Genomic DNA, 17,067 nt, shown 5'->3' with positions numbered 1-17,067 from the left:
TGGGTGTAAATTTCGATTAACACGGTAACAAATTAAAATTGATCACATTGAAAGGGAATAATATTGAGTGGGACACAACCCTGACTATATGGTCCAACTATAATAACTGTACTAACATTAGTAAGTGAATCGTGTCAAATATTAAAATTTGTGTTTTAATCTCTATTTTTATTTTAAAAAAGTAAAAGGTGGGCATTAAATATTTTTTACTTTGTTTGGTACTTTAGCTTAATATTTTTTATCATTTAAAAAAAATTAAAATACCATTTGTCTTTTAATAGTTATTCGAAATTTCAGCTTATTGATTAGAGAAGAAATTAAATGAAGATTAGTGGCTTTTGCTGCCAACAAAAGAGCAGGAGACAAGAAAGGTATATATATCGATAGTCTTTTCTTCTCTACACATTCAATTCATCTTTACCTATCAATTATAACAAACGTGGCATTATTCATGTGACATTGATTGCATGTTCAATGTCACCAACAAAGTATACTAATTGCTTACGTAGATTAATTAGTTAATTAAAAAAGTTGATAGCGAAAGAATTTATCCTTTGTGCCAAATTCCTAGCAAGTTCAAAAGTTAAGTATTTGTTGCAATTCGATCTACAAATAATTTGTATGCCCAGAAAATGAAGAACAAAACAAATTGTTATCTTATGAATAGAATATTGTTTTTTTCGTACAATATGAATATGAAGCACATGAATAACCAATGATATCATTACCATATATTATGCTAGATATGAAAAAGACTGCATTAAAAAATTGATACGCATAAATATACTTAATCTGTTCCAAGTTGAGTATGCATTTCTTTTTAAATTGTTCCTTTACAATTGAATGATTTTTCTTTATGATAAAATTTACATATTTAATTTTTCTTTTTTTTTCAATTACTTATTTTATTTTCTCGTATACTTAATCCTTCTTAATCTTATCTGTTTATTTTATCTATTTATTTCTTAATCTATGTGTTGAAAGACCTCAAACGCAGTGTGATACAATACATCATAAAATTATTTTAGTTTGATGAAAATGTACAACCAATACTAGGAGTACTATTTATTCCGCAATTTGAGGAATACAAGTTCCCATTTCACGACTCTAAAATAAACCTATCATAGAATTTAGCATTTCGTCATATATCTTAATTTGGTAATAGTAATAGAATTGTTCACATTTCTGAGGGTTAAGAAATCAGAAAATAAAAATTTGAACATGCTTATTTTATGTTATTTAAAATGTTAGTTTATGTTGGCAACTTTATAAGCATGTGCGACAAACTAATGACCGGAAATATTGATAGTATAGGGGCGGAACGCCCGCCGCCCCGGAGTCGGCTAAACCGCGGCGACCCATAGTGGAGGACACGGGCGCCGCGGCGTGGACAAATGGGAGGGGGCGGAAGGTCCTTAGCCGACTACTCGGCGAGGACACGGCGATGGTGGCGTAGCCGCGGCTGTCGGCGTGGCTGATTATTGCACGGCCCGCCGGCGCGCCTATAGCCGTTTTTTTTTAATTATTAATTTCTAAATTTTAATAATTTTTATTATAAATACCCCTCCTCCACACACATCTTCACATCCATTTCACTCTCTATAGCGGTGGAGAAGAGGCGTCGGGTTCCGACTCCCCCACCGAGTAGACGGTGGAGGTGTTTTTATTTGTTTTTTTAAATGTTCGTTGTATAGTTTTCCCGTATCCATAATACAACGAATATTTAGTCCCAATACTTTTTTTAATTTTAGTATTATCTCGTTTTCTAATTATTTATAGTCCGATAATTTTAATTTTAATTGAATTAAAAAATACCAAAAATAAAATAAAGTGAAATGTGGTAAAAAAAATGTCCACTATTGCTGTGAAAACTTTTTTTTTTAACTGCGGATAAATCAGAAGTGGCTGAGGATAAAAAAAAGTGGCTTGTTCAGGAGAAGCGTCCTCTTATTGTGGATACTCTTATACTTTTGTCCAAAGACTTAGCTTGACTTGAGTCCGGCTCTTGCCTCCACCGAAAGACCAGCAATAATGTTATTCTCTTATCTAGACATTCATTCATCTTTGTTCACCAATTATAATAGTAATAAATGTCGCATTATTCATGTGACATCTATGCATGTTCAATGTCACCAGATAACTACACAATCATGCCTACGTGGATTAGTTGATTAAAACTTCATCATAACAGAATCTGTCCTTTGTGCTAACTTCCTAATACGTTAGTTTTTTCATTAAAAATGTTCAAATTTAATTATGTTTTGATTTGGTAGCGGCAGAAATTACTCCCTCCATCCCACAAAGATTGTCCCATTTTTCTATTTCCGTCCGTCTCACAAAATTTGTCTTGTTTCACTTTTTACCATTTTTTGGTAGTGGATCTTATATTCCACTAACTCATTCCTACTCACATTTTATTATAAAACTAATATATAAAAGTATGACTCATATTCTACTAACTTTTCATTATATTTCTTAAAACTCGTGTCCGGTCAAAATGAGATAATATTTGTGGGACGGAGGGAGTAGGAACAAAACGAACTGTCATGTCATGTAGTTGTTTGACTATTATTAGTCACTTGAGACAATATTTGTGGGACGGAGGGAGTAGGAACCAAACGAACTGTCATGTCGTGTAGTTGTTTGACTATTATTATTCACTTGCTTCAAAGTGTACAATGTGATTCTAATATGACAAAGTCTACATTATAAAATATGAATTTAGAAAGTCACTTAATATTCCAATCTTTATGACTTTTTACATTGGTATATATTAACAATTAACATAAGTATATATTCACTTATCAAGGTTCGGACATTGTCAATTTTTTCACAGGTGTGCTCTAATTACAAAATGCGGTCGATATTGCTTACTTGGCACTTATAGACGTGGGTCGACCTTGCCATGGCATACATGTAAATTTTAAAAAAAAGATAGAAAAATAAAAAGATTTATATCTAAAATAGCGACCATTTTCTAAAATAACCATTGGTTTGCTAGCAAATAGTATTGGCAAAAAGACCATTGTCGCCTTGCCTTTCATTTCAAGCACCCATGTGGTGGCAACTTTGGTATAGTACTTAGTAAATAATTTATTGGACCGCAAATTTTCCAAATATTGGAGCAAGAAAAAACCCTATATATTTTTCAGCTGTGTGCTCGCAAACTTTGCGACAAAGCAAATGGGGAGCACCTGTGGTGCTTGCAAATCTCCATTTTTGCGAGCACATGCGCCTATTTGCGACCAAATCGGTGCTCACAATGAGTAGTTTGTTTGGTAGTGTAGATTTATATTTAAATATTTTTTAATATATGTATCCAAAATTAGCATTATGAGTGACTACAATGATAATGTTTTGAATATCGGAAATGATTAAACACATCCAAATGAATATTTAATTTTGCATTTAATTGTAGAATTTAGTTTTGCTTTACGTTTACAATTTGAAATTTTGAACTTTAAAATATGTAAAAATAGAGCGAAAAATGAAGTGGCACTATGACAGATAGAAACTACTACAACACTACTAATATTCTAGCCATTATAATTGGTTTTTGTAATCTCAGTACAAAATCTGATGTGGAAATACATGCTTAAATTTACCTATATAATATGATAAGTACTCCCCTGGTTTCTTCATAGTTGAGGTGAAACTTTTTGGCACAGAGTTTTAGAAATGAATGTTGGGTGTGTTAAATAAATAGATAAAAAAAGTAAGAGAGACGAAAATGTAGAGAGAATAAAGTATAAAGTAAATAAAGTAGAGAAAATAAAGTAAGAGGGAGTAAAGTAAAAGAGAAAAAAGTTAACATATATGGAAATGACTCAACTATGAAGGAACTTCCCGAAATGGAAAAATGACTCAACTATAAAGAAACGGATGGGATAGTATTTTATAAATTAATAAAACGACGTCGGGAGGCATATTCTTCTCTACACAACATCTTAATAGGTTGGCCACAAATATAATCAACGTGCAATTATTGATATGCATTCAATAACAAACTATCTAAACTATACAATTTTGGCTACGTGGATTAATTAATTAAATATGTTCATCGCAAAAGAATCTATGCATCATTCTTCTAACTACTAAGTTCCCTAATCGGTTTACTTTTTAGAAAAAATATTTCAAATGTCACGTTTTGATTGTAATTGGAATTAGAAATAATAGGAGAGATGGGTGGTGTCAATAATGAGAATTCTCTCCCATGGTTGGTGGTTGGCAATATAGCAATTAGCATGCATTTTTCAGATAATAATTTTGGAGTATAGATGTTAGAATTTAATTACTTAGGCAATGAAAATTCAAAACAGCTGGAGGAATGCTGTGACTAATTGAAGATTTTGTCATGGAGATGGCTAGCCATACATTGTCCACTAAAGATAAGTGAGGGTCAACTTTATGGCTTATCAATCACAATATATTCCACCATAACTAATGTATTTTTAAGAGGATTAATTATAATTTATGATTGATCAACCTTTCAAATCATATCTAAAATAAAGACAATCATAGAACTTATTAATTTCCTAAAACATAGTAATTAATTAGAAGTATAATATAATTTGATCTATATATAAATATATCATCGACTACTTTACGTCATCATAATATAATTATTATGCAGTTTGAAGTTCTATGGACTCAAAACAAACACTTTTCAGCACCAGGTTATAATTAATTGTTGAATTATTCCTTTTGAGTTTGTTGGTGTGTTCATGAATCATGCATGCACATATAAACGCTGTACTTTTTATTCTTTAAATGTGCAATAGGGACATTAATACTTAAATAATTGCACATTATCTACAACCTAAATAATTGACTCTCTTCATAACAACTTTTAATATTTAATACTCCATCCGTCTCATTAAATATGCAACATTTGCTTTTCGGCACGAGATTTTATGTAGTGTTGTTTTATGAGTTAATGAAGAGATAGTAAAGAAAGAGAGAAGAAAAAGTAGAGAGAGAATTGTTTCCATTTTTAGAAACGTTTCATTTTTAATGGGACAGACCAAAAAGGAAAACATTTCATTTCTAATGGGACAGAGGGGGTATGAAGAAGTTATTAATGTCGAATTATTGATTTTTGTTGGTGCATGTGTATGAAATGAATAATGCAAGTTTCATGGTATGTTATCCAAATAAATGGTAGTAGTACTACAATTCTTTCGATCTTTGATAGTCTGAAATCAATGAATCGATATTGAATTCATTATTTAAACTCTAAACAAATCGGAGTTGTCATGATAGTTGTAATTATGCTATTCACGAATAATTCATTTGATATTCAGTTTGGCCCTTGACACAATTGAATTACTAGGTGACTTAATTGAATTATCATAAAACAGCAAATGCACATTTAATTTTACACATGCTAGCAGGTGCGGACGCAAGAATTTTTGTTAGTAGGGGCCTTACTATATATTAGCACTATCAACGAAAAACAGTCTTATATATGTACATAACAAGTTTAATGCGCATTGGTAACGCCCAATGTTTTAAAAACTGGACCAGCAAGCGAACCGGTAATGCTATCGGTTCACGGTTCAACTGGTCGGACCGGTCGAACAACTGGTTGAACCATTATACTATATTAATAACATATTTATTATATAAAAAATATAGTATAATGTATTTTAAAATAAAATACAATCAAAATACTTATCCTACCATAATCCCCCACTCATACACATTTATACGGTAGAAGTCAATACCATGTCGAGTAATAGTTGAATAAACAAGCATGCCTCTGGTATACTTTTTATTAAAATAGAATAAAAATTAAAATTCCAAACTCTTCCCCAACCCACCTCCACCTTCACGTCACTTACCACTTTTCTTAAATAGTTAAATACCCTAACCCTATTTTCAATCCCCACGCCGCCGCTTTCAGAAAATCTCCCTCCACCCATCTTCATTTTGAAACCCACACTGCTTTCGTCTTTATCAATCCTCTTTTAATTTCATATTCTCTCCCTCAATCTAGTGATATTCAATGCTTTAGATCTACAGACTTTTTATTTAGATCTACACTTTCGATCTATAACCAAGTAAGTTGAACATTATAGTTTATATTTTGGAAGGGCTGTGGTAAAAGGGAAGAAATGATGCAGTGGGACGGCAGTCGAATCAGAAATTTTTAAAAATATTTTTGAAAACCGGTTCATCCTGCCGCCGGTTTCCGGCCCGACCAGCCGGTTCATCCGATCTAAAACGGCTCAATTAGTCGACGGTTTATATGACCAAACCGGACCAGAAACCTTGCCGGTTCGCGGTCGGACCATCCGGTCCGGTCCGGTCTGATTTTTAAAACACTGGTAACGCCACATAGATAAAGAGAAATAGTAGGTAAAGTACATTAGAAAAAGAGAAAAATTGATGAAAACATTTCCATAAATACAAATGATAATGGACATACCAAAAAAAAGTTAGACAATTTTTCGTGATAAATAATTTTTTGTGATAAAAGTATATAATAAAAAAATAATAAATTGCATAATTAAATTAAAAAGAAAAAAAGAGAAAAATTAACTTATTGTTTAAGGTCACTATGAAAACGAATTTTGAGTTTTGCTTAGATTAGGCCATCCCCATCGCGTCTCGATGCGGTCTCGGTCTCGTCTCTTTGAGACGAGACCGCATCGAGACAGCGATGCAATCCTCCATCTCGTCCCGGTCTCGTCCCTTGTCCCGTCCCATAGGGAGAGCTGGCCCACCAGCTCGCCACGCGCTAGCGCCACGAGGCGAGCGCTGGCGCTAGGCGTGACGACCACTCACTGGCCCGCGAGTGGGCGTCGTCATGCTGACGCAATAAATATTTTTTTTTAAAATAAATTGGATTTTCAGAAAGAATTTTTTTAAAAAAAAAACGGTTATATTACCGTTGAATGGTAAAAAAAATTATTTTTTATTTTTTTATCTTTTTTTATTCTATAAATACTCCTCTTTCATTCTCATTCTCATTCTACACACAAACACACATCTATTCTTATCAAATCATCTTTCTTTCCAATTTCTGTCAAAATGTCCGGCGACGGAAACTCTGGCGGCTATGACTTGAACACGTTTGGCGACTGGGGGCATGTACAATGTCTTGGGTGCTTCCGGTTCCGGTTCGTCGACGCCGGGCACCCAAGGCTCGTCGACGTCGGCGGCGTACCAAACACCATATTTTGATGTGGATGCATACTCTTGTCCCTCTGCCCCGACGTATGGGCAATCGCAGGGATTATCCCAAATTAAGGAGAATTTTCCGGATGAACCCACTCCGGAAGGATCACGAGGCGGTGGAAGCTCCGGGGGTCGCGCATTCGACGCCGAGGAGGAAGAGGAGGACGAGGAGGATGTAGGCCGTCATCCATATAGCCGCAAGGATACGATGACTCTGTTCAACGCTTGGGTCAGCGTCTAATACGATCCCATCGTGGGGAATCAACAAACCCGCAAGTGGTTTGGGGAAAAGGTCACCGACGCCTACAACGAGAATAAGCCTGTAACAACCCGAACTTTCGTACCTTATTATTATTATTAGCCTAAAGATAAATAATAAGTGATCGTTGTAGTATTCGAAATCTGCCATTTTCATGTATAATAATTGATCTTGGAATTATAAATAATCGTTGCTTCGTTCTCGAATGAATATTTCAAGTAAAAAAAAAAATAACACCAAATAAAAATTTATAATGTCCGACATATCTCCGAAGTCCGCTAAATTACTATTATACAAATTTATCAAATCCTTATCTATTACAATTAGGGAAAAGTTCACGCAGCCCGTTCAACGGTCGTGCTCGTACTCCAAGAAAGTCCGGTACATCATCAGGGAAGACTATGGATGCTATTTGTTTTCCTACACCAAAGCCACGAGCTTAAACTGGGTTTTTCCTACACCAAATTAAACAAATAAGTAAATAAATATAATACTTAAATAATAAAATAAAATAAAATAAAAAGAAGAAGAAAGATGGGATAAGAATGTTAGCAACTTGCTGCACAACTTGATACCCACGCCACTTTCACAGCCATCTTTTATACATATATGTAGATATACAATCTTTTTCACCACCACTCCATGAATCTTCCCCAAATCTATCAACTACCTTCCCTTTATAATCTGCCATTCACAAATCAGTTTCCTAATTCTACCAACAATCTGGAAAGAAAAGAAATAGAGAGGAACCGTGAGTTCAAGACTCCGGTTTTGATCTGTGGTTATCTATTCAACAAAGGTAATTTCTTCACAATTCCATGAATATGAACCTCCATATTTTAATTCCATGATACCAATTCTTGAATTCACAGTTGAGGAGGAACTGACAATTGAAATAGATACAGAGGGATTCATCAAGTTGCTTCTTTTTCACGATCTGTCAATTGAAGGTATACTCCCTCCAAATTTCGAGTTTCAATCATCAGTTTATGCATAAACATACCATCATCCGAACTAATCGCATAACTCAAGCAATTAACACAATTGAACACTCCCACGATTAAATCGAAATGCGAAAGAACTTGGTAAAGAAAACTTATCTTTCGGGGCGGAACGGGTTAGTTCCGGGACGTTTCGGGGCTGTTCGGAGTTGTTCGGGGCTGCGCGGTGTCGGTTCGGGGTGGACTCGGAGTCAATCGGAGGCTGACCAGCTGGCTGGGACAGCAGCGGCCACAACAGCGGTTTTCGGCGACGGCGGCGGATCCGCAGCGGCGGTGGCGGTGCGGCGAATCGAGGGAGAGAGAGAGACCGACCGAGAGAGAGAGGCCGACTGGGAGAGAGAGGGACGGAGCGTGCAGACCAGCAGACTTCCGGGACGGCTGTGCATGCACAGCGGTGGCGGCGGCGGAACGGGAGAAAGACGGTGAGGATGGCGGCGCGACGGTGAAGAGAGAAGAGAAGAGAAGAGAAGAGAAGAAAGAGAGATGAGGAAGGAGAAAGGGGATATGCTGCGGTATGTTCAATTAGGGATTTGGAAGAGAAATTGGATAAAATCAAATTTGGGGATTTGGCAGTGAGGGAGAAACCGACGGGTTTGGTGATAAGGAGTATAGGCTTTATGCCTTCTTAATTAATTGGAATTGGGCCATTAAAATAGTGAATTCATTTTAGTTTTTGGGCCAAGGAAATTCATCAAGAATGGGCCTATCCATGGAGTATGAGATATACATTAATTAATTGTTGGGCCACTTGATGGAATTAATAATTGGGCTGGAAATGTTTTAAAAGAGAGTGGAGGAAAGGTCAATAAAATCGTTTTGGGCCGAGATTTAATCATATGAAGTTAGAATTTATTTAAGGAATTTAGCTTGGAGCTAATCAATTAATTCTCAGATAAAATGTTAAATGGGAGACGCGAAGGGCCGACCGGCGTCACACGCGACGCCTTGGGCGGCCGCCGAATAATCGAAAATATGCGAAAATCGAGAAACAAGATAAAAGACTTTAATGAGGGTGCATGCATTCTAATTTAAGTAGTTTTGTCCTTGAGTCTAATTAGTGTTTTTTTTTATATATTGTGATATTTTCAAAAGGGTACCTGAGCAAGTAAAGTCGGAACGAAAGATTCAAGTTAAGGAATCTAAACGATCAAGGTGAGCTTTCCTATACTAAAAATACAAATCGTATTTTGTGATAACACGAACACATGTTCGTGATTTTTTTTAAGATGTTGTCTTGCCATAAATGTTTTGTGTATGATGCCTATCTGTTTGGCTAAGGCCAAGTGACTTATGAATGATGATATATGTGAATCGATTCGATTTTGAGTCCTGGTAGGGTGGTGTCCCTACTGGGAACCTCTGACCGTGAACGGCAGAGAAGGTGACCGAGGAAGGTGGCCACCTTCCCGGCACATGGAATCCTCTGACATGATGGGCAGAGAAGGTGACCGGGCGAGAACACCATCTCGACGGCACAATGTGAGCAGATATGGCTAAGTACAGGAAAAAAGGCCCAATATGAATATTTTAGTAAGCTCGGGTCTTTGCAATAAAACCCCGTGTGTTACTGTGACGATGGCTTGACAATATTTTCAATCGTATATTTTTATTTTCGGCAATGTGTTCACTGAGTACTTTTGTACTCAGCCCTGCATATATTTCTAAATGTGCAGGTTGAGCAGCGAAGTGGTGGAGGAAGTGCTATTGAGACAAGACATTTAATTCAGTCAGATTTTGACTCTCGGAGGTTCATGTCTTCATACATGGAACCGCGTTCATTTGCTTCCGTGGTGTATCTTAAAAGACTCAAGTCTATTTTGTTCAAAACTCTGATTTTATTTCGAGTTTTTCCCATTTGTTTGGAGCTATGGTCGAGTTGTGTTGCTTTTCCCCTTTCTTCCCCGCTTCTTTAAATCCTCCCCTAGTCGCGATCAACCGTGTTTTCTATCCTTAGAAAATGCGGTCGTGACAGAGTGGTATCAGAGCATTCTTTCTCGCTCTGAACTCGAGAGTTTTCTTTGAAAATCTTTGGTCTAGCCTTGTTCCACTAGACTGTCTAATCGATGAAAATACTCTTAGCACTCCCTCCCATCGCGCTCAACGAGGAAAAAGGTAACTTGTTCTTTTTCAAAAGAAAGTCAAGATGTTTAAAAGTTTGAAATGGAGAAATAACTCATGCAGTTAATTTGGGTGAACAGATGAAAATACTGAGTTTAAAGAAAGAGTTGATATTTCTTGATTTTGTAGCGTGCTTAAAGAAAGAGTTAGTATGTCTTTTCTTGGCTAAAGACTGTGAATGTATGAATAAAAAAAAAAAAGGGTAACTTTCCCGAATGAAAAAAGGTATTGGAATATGAAAGTATAAAGTATATGAGTATGGTACCAATTGTTGAAATGATATCTCTTTTTGAGTTGGTGAAATGATACCTCTTTTTGAGTAGTCATTGAATCATGTTGCTAGTATAGGGAAATCGAAATTTCCAAGAACTTAGAATACTTAGTTATGCGTTCCTTCTAGAACACAATATGAACTCGAACTTAGAAGTACAGTATGAACATTTCTCGCTTTCCCGAGCGACGAAAAGAAAAGGACGCGATAAGAAAGAAACTTCGTCACGAGAACAGTAATCCAACATAGAACAAAACGATGTTCCTACGTCCCAATGACATGAATAATCTAGGTTAACCATTGTCTTTCTGGACAATCCAATCACTCCAAAGGATCATACCTTTGATCCAACTAAGCGATGCACACATACACAGCAAGAAAATATGATTACAATGTAAAGAAAGAACCTAGCTCTATAATATGAGTAAGCAGAAACGACGTGTTACGAGGATGACCGCTATGACGAACCAAGAGTACCAAAGAGTCGTAATCCCCACATATGGTCATCTGACGTGATCGTAAAGTGAAAGTAGCTTATGACCAAAGTTTCTCATAACTCATTTACCATCCTCTCTAAAGAGTTAAACAACAGAGTATCACTATCGTAGTTAACCAAGAAGATTCATCAGCAACGCTAACTTGGATTTCCATGAATTTCATTTTTTTCTCGCACCCCTCTTGATCAAAATACCTTTTGTTGAATTAAGAACTTAAATGACTCCTTTTGCAAGGTAATGTGTCATTACTTTCCCTCTTCTATGTCAAGATTGTGAATCTCTTTCAGTTTTGAGCTTGCTCCCTCATGTTTTCTGATAACCTCCAGTGATTACGGTCCTTCTTTACTCATTCTGCATAAAAGCAATACTTTGACTCTCTGAATTCTTGCCAGCAAACTTTTATACTCGGAGCTGCTTTATTTGTAGCCTTCAGAATAAACATGTTTCCCTAAACTATTGTCTCTTCAATGATAATATTCTTCAAAGATCATTAGTGGACTTTTTTTTTTTTTTCAAAAGTGCTTCTTGACAAGCTCTTTATTTTATATGAGTAATTCCCTCTTATTAATTCCACTACAATTATTTCATCATTCTTTGAGCTCTTCAGCAACTCCAGGTCTAAAGCAATTTGCTCTCTCCTTGAACTAGTTTGCTCTGATTGTCTTCTCTACTAGTTAATTTCCTTGAATTGATTATAAACTTTGTGAATTCGTTAACGTGATATAGTATCACGATATTGTTGACCCAAAAGGGTAGTTGCTTGTTATTCTTATTCTCAAATCCACTTGAGACCAATCATTTTCAGTCTTACTATATTGGAGCAGCCATCTGGTGAGACCTTAAACCTTTTTATTTGACCCTTTGTGTTTTCAGACATACTTATTGACAATCTCTTTGTTTTACATGAGTACTCTCATCTTCTGAATTCAAATATGACTGTTGTCTCCTGATTTGAGCTTTTCTGCAAGCCTCATGTTAAAGCTGGCACATTGTTTCTCCCTTGGCTAGTTTCCTCTTGTTGCCCTCTTTATTAGTTAGTTTCCCTGAACTGCTTACAAACTCTAAAAATTTCATTGATTTGATCTTCTATCACAGTGTTGTTGAGCAAATTACAATTGTTTGTTTTTCCTATTCTTTTCAAATCCATTTGTAACCAACCATCTCGGGTCTTCCTGATATCATCTGGGGATACATGAAACTTTTCTACTTCACTGTTCATTTGATTATATTATTGGCAACCTATTGTTGACATCTACATTCTATTCATCATACCTTCACTTTCGCAATTTATTCCATCTGGCAAGCTCTTCCCACAATAAAATTTCCAAGCTCTATGGATATAGCTCAAGCCCTTTGAAGTTGTATCTTTTCTTTTCTGGGAGTGAGCATAATGAGCCCAATTGAGCCTAGTCTTTGCACTTCATGAAAACCTTTGTTGCAAGCTACTGGTGAGAGTTTGTGATGAACCAAATTGCTCACGTAATGGAACTAATTAAGTCGTTTGTTTTCATGGTTACCTTGGAGCCTACACAAAGCAAGAACGATTTGAATATTTTTCTTGGGATCCCAAATTTCGGCCAACTCTCCATCATCTTTCTTTGGCTGAGCGGCATGTATTTCCACGGTGCTCGTTTTTCCAATTATGAAGCGTGGCTAAGTGATCCAACCCACATTGGGCCGAGTGCTCAGGTGGTTTGGCCAATAGTGGGCCAAGAAATATTGAATGGTGATGTGGGCGGGGGTTTCCGTTAATAATCCCGCAGGTACTGAAACCATTAAAAGAACACCCAACAATTTATTTGGCACTGTACGAAGTATTTGAAATACAGGAAAGAAATACCATTCTGGTAATATTTCCAAAGGGGTTGCAAACGGATCCGCCGGTTCACCAATCAAAAAAGAATCGATTTGATCCAGGTCATTTCAGTTCTTATCAAAGTTAAAACGGTTAGATAAACTCTATATTTCCTCCCGTGAGACCCTCATGGGAGGCAAGACGCTGACCACTGCAGAAAAAAAATACCTACGCCGAGAAACGTCGAACCGAATTGAAATTTAACATCGGAGAGAAGGTCTTTTTGAAAGTATCTCCTTCCAAAAGAATAACCAGATTTGGACTCGAAGGTAAGCTAAAACCACGATTCATTGGACCCTATGAAATTCTGAAGGAAGTGGGTCCAGTAGCATATCGCTTGGCATTACCACCCAACATTAGGAACGTACACAACGTATTCCACGTCTCCCAACTTCGAAGGTACGTGTTCGACCCAAAACATGTGATTCACCACGAAGAAATCGCTCTAGAACCTGACCTGAGTTACGAAGAAAAGCCGGTAGAAATACTAGATCAAAAGGTGCAGCAGCTTCGGAATAAGTCGATTACTACAGTGAAGGTTTTGTGGAAACACCATGGACAAGAAGAGGCAACATAGGAGCTAGAAGAGAAAATGAAGGAGAAATATCCCAAGCTTTTGTCTAAATACTTCCTAAATTTCGGGACGAAATTTCTTTTAAGGGGGGTAGAATGTAACAACCCGAACTTTCGTACCTTATTATTATTATTAGCCTAAAGATAAATAATAAGTGATCGTTGTAGTATTCGAAATCTGCCATTTTCATGTATAATAATTGATCTTGGAATTATAAATAATCGTTGCTTCGTTCTCGAATGAATATTTCAAGTAAAAAAAAATAACACCAAATAAAAATTTATAATGTCCGACATATCTCCGAAGTCCGCTAAATTACTATTATACAAATTTATCAAATCCTTATCTATTACAATTAGGGAAAAGTTCACGCAGCCCGTTCAACGGTCGTGCTCGTACTCCAAGAAAGTCCGGTACATCATCAGGGAAGACTATGGATGTTATTTGTTTTCCTACACCAAAGCCACGAGCTTAAACTGGGTTTTTCCTACACCAAATTAAACAAATAAGTAAATAAATATAATACTTAAATAATAAAATAAAATAAAATAAAAAGAAGAAGAAAGATGGGATAAGAATGTTAGCAACTTGCTGCACAACTTGATACCCACGCCACTTTCACAGCCATCTTTTATACATATATGTAGATATACAATCTTTTTCACCACCACTCCATGAATCTTCCCCAAATCTATCAACTACCTTCCCTTTATAATCTGTCATTCACAAATCAGTTTCCTAATTCTACCAACAATCTGGAAAGAAAAGAAATAGAGAGGAACCGTGAGTTCAAGACTCCGGTTTTGATATGTGGTTATCTATTCAACAAAGGTAATTTCTTCACAATTCCATGAATATGAACCTCCATATTTTAATTCCATGATACCAATTCTTGAATTCACAGTTGAGGAGGAACTGACAATTGAAATAGATACAGAGGGATTCATCAAGTTGCTTCTTTTTCACGATCTGTCAATTGAAGGTATACTCCCTCCAAATTTCGAGTTTCAATCATCAGTTTATGCATAAACATACCATCATCCGAACTAATCACATAACTCAAGCAATTAACACAATTGAACACTCCCACGATTAAATCGAAATGCGAAAGAACTTGGTAAAGAAAACTTATCTTTCGGGGCTGAACGGGTTAGTTCCGGGACGTTTCGGGGCTGTTCGGAGTTGTTCGGGGCTGCGCGGTGTCGGTTCGGGGTGGACTCGGAGTCAATCGGAGGCTGACCAGCTGGCTGGGACAGCAGCGGCCACAACAGCGGTTTTCGGCGACGGCGGCGGATCCGCAGCGGCGGTGGCGGTGCGGCGAATCGAGGGAGAGAGAGAGACCGACCGAGAGAGAGAGGCCGACTGGGAGAGAGAGGGACGGAGCGTGCAGACCAGCAGACTTCCGGGACGGCTGTGCATGCACAGCGGTGGCGGCGGCGGAACGGGAGAAAGACGGTGAGGATGGCGGCGCGACGGTGAAGAGAGAAGAGAAGAGAAGAGAAGAGAAGAAAGAGAGATGAGGAAGGAGAAAGGGGATATGCTGCGGTATGTTCAATTAGGGATTTGGAAGAGAAATTGGATAAAATCAAATTTGGGGATTTGGCAGAGAGGGAGAAACCGACGGGTTTGGTGATAAGGAGTATAGGCTTTATGCCTTCTTAATTAATTGGAATTGGGCCATTAAAATAGTGAATTCATTTTAGTTTTTGGGCCAAGGAAATTCATCAAGAATGGGCCTATCCATGGAGTATGAGATATACATTAATTAATTGTTGGGCCACTTGATGGAATTAATAATTGGGCTGGAAATGTTTTAAAAGAGAGTGGAGGAAAGGTCAATAAAATCGTTTTGGGCCGAGATTTAATCATATGAAGTTAGAATTTATTTAAGGAATTTAGCTTGGAGCTAATCAATTAATTCTCAGATAAAATGTTAAATGGGAGACGCGAAGGGCCGACCGGCGTCACACGCGACGCCTTGGGCGGCCGCCGAATAATCGAAAATACGCGAAAATCGAGAAACAAGATAAAAGACTTTAATGAGGGTGCATGCATTCTAATTTAAGTAGTTTTGTCCTTGAGTCTAATTAGTGTTTTTTTTATATATTGTGATATTTTCAAAAGGGTACCTGAGCAAGTAAAGTCGGAACGAAAGATTCAAGTTAAGGAATCTAAACGATCAAGGTGAGCTTTCCTATACTAAAAATACAAATCGTATTTTGTGATAACACGAACACATGTTCGTGATTTTTTTTAAGATGTTGTCTTGCCATAAATGTTTTGTGTATGATGCCTATCTGTTTGGCTAAGGCCAAGTGACTTATGAATGATGATATATGTGAATCGATTCGATTTTGAGTCCTGGTAGGGTGGTGTCCCTACTGGGAACCTCTGACCGTGAACGGCAGAGAAGGTGACCGAGGAAGGTGGCCACTTTCCCGGCACATGGAATCCTCTGACATGATGGGCAGAGAAGGTGACCGGGCGAGAACACCATCTCGACGGCACAATGTGAGCAGATATGGCTAAGTACAGGAAAAAAGGCCCAATATGAATATTTTAGTACGCTCGGGTCTTTTCAATAAAACCCCGAGTGTTACTGTGACGATGGCTTGACAATATTTTCAATCGTATATTTTTATTTTCGGCAATGTGTTCACTGAGTACTTTTGTACTCAGCCCTGCATATATTTCTAAATGTGCAGGTTGAGCAGCGAAGTGGTGGAGGAAGTGCTATTGAGACAAGACATTTAATTCAGTCAGATTTTGACTCTCGGAGGTTCATGTCTTCATACATGGAACCGCGTTCATTTGCTTCCGTGGTGTATCTTAAAAGACTCAAGTCTATTTTGTTCAAAACTCTGATTTTATTTCGAGTTTTTCCCATTTGTTTGGAGCTATGGTCGAGTTGTGTTGCTTTTCCCCTTTCTTCCCCGCTTCTTTAAATCCTCCCCTAGTCGCGATCAACCGTGTTTTCTATCCTTAGAAAATGCGGTCGTGACAAAGCCAAAGGGGGCCCGTCGTCGCACCTTGAAGATGCTCCGCAGTCATTTTGACCGAGTCGACAGAGATGTCAAAAAATTTTGCGGGATCTACAAGAATGAAGCGGCGAATTACCAAAGCGGAGCCAGTGGAGCCGACATTCTGAGAGCGGCTTTGCGAGTCTTTAAAGAGGACAACAATAAAGAATTCAAACATGTCGATGTTTGGGAGTCGGTCAAAGACGTTGAAAGGTGGGCTGGCGGTGTCCAGTCCAGCACGGGCTCGAGCTCGAAATGCACGAAGCACACGGCGAGTGGCCAATACTCGT

The 17,067-nt window shown here is 37.4% G+C and overlaps 2 long non-coding RNA genes across 2 annotated transcripts; both read left to right on the top strand.

Annotated features, from left to right (window-relative positions):
• Positions 1-7,514: 7,514 nt before the first annotated feature.
• On the top strand, positions 7,515-9,274 carry LOC121794861. Its single transcript, XR_006049368.1, has 2 exons — positions 7,515-8,240; positions 8,314-9,274. It is a non-coding gene; the product is annotated as an uncharacterized LOC121794861 (long non-coding RNA).
• Positions 9,275-12,651: 3,377 nt separating this feature from the next.
• Positions 12,652-15,622, top strand: LOC121810322. Its single transcript, XR_006052444.1, has 2 exons — positions 12,652-14,588; positions 14,662-15,622. It is a non-coding gene; the product is annotated as an uncharacterized LOC121810322 (long non-coding RNA).
• The last annotated feature ends 1,445 nt before the right edge of the window (positions 15,623-17,067 follow it).

The sequence above is a fragment of the Salvia splendens genome, chromosome 1, assembly GCF_004379255.2.
Source record: "Salvia splendens isolate huo1 chromosome 1, SspV2, whole genome shotgun sequence".
Lineage (NCBI taxonomy): Eukaryota > Viridiplantae > Streptophyta > Magnoliopsida > Lamiales > Lamiaceae > Salvia > Salvia splendens.
Note: the sequence above shows the minus strand (reverse complement) of the source record. Positions and strands in the feature narration are given on the sequence as shown.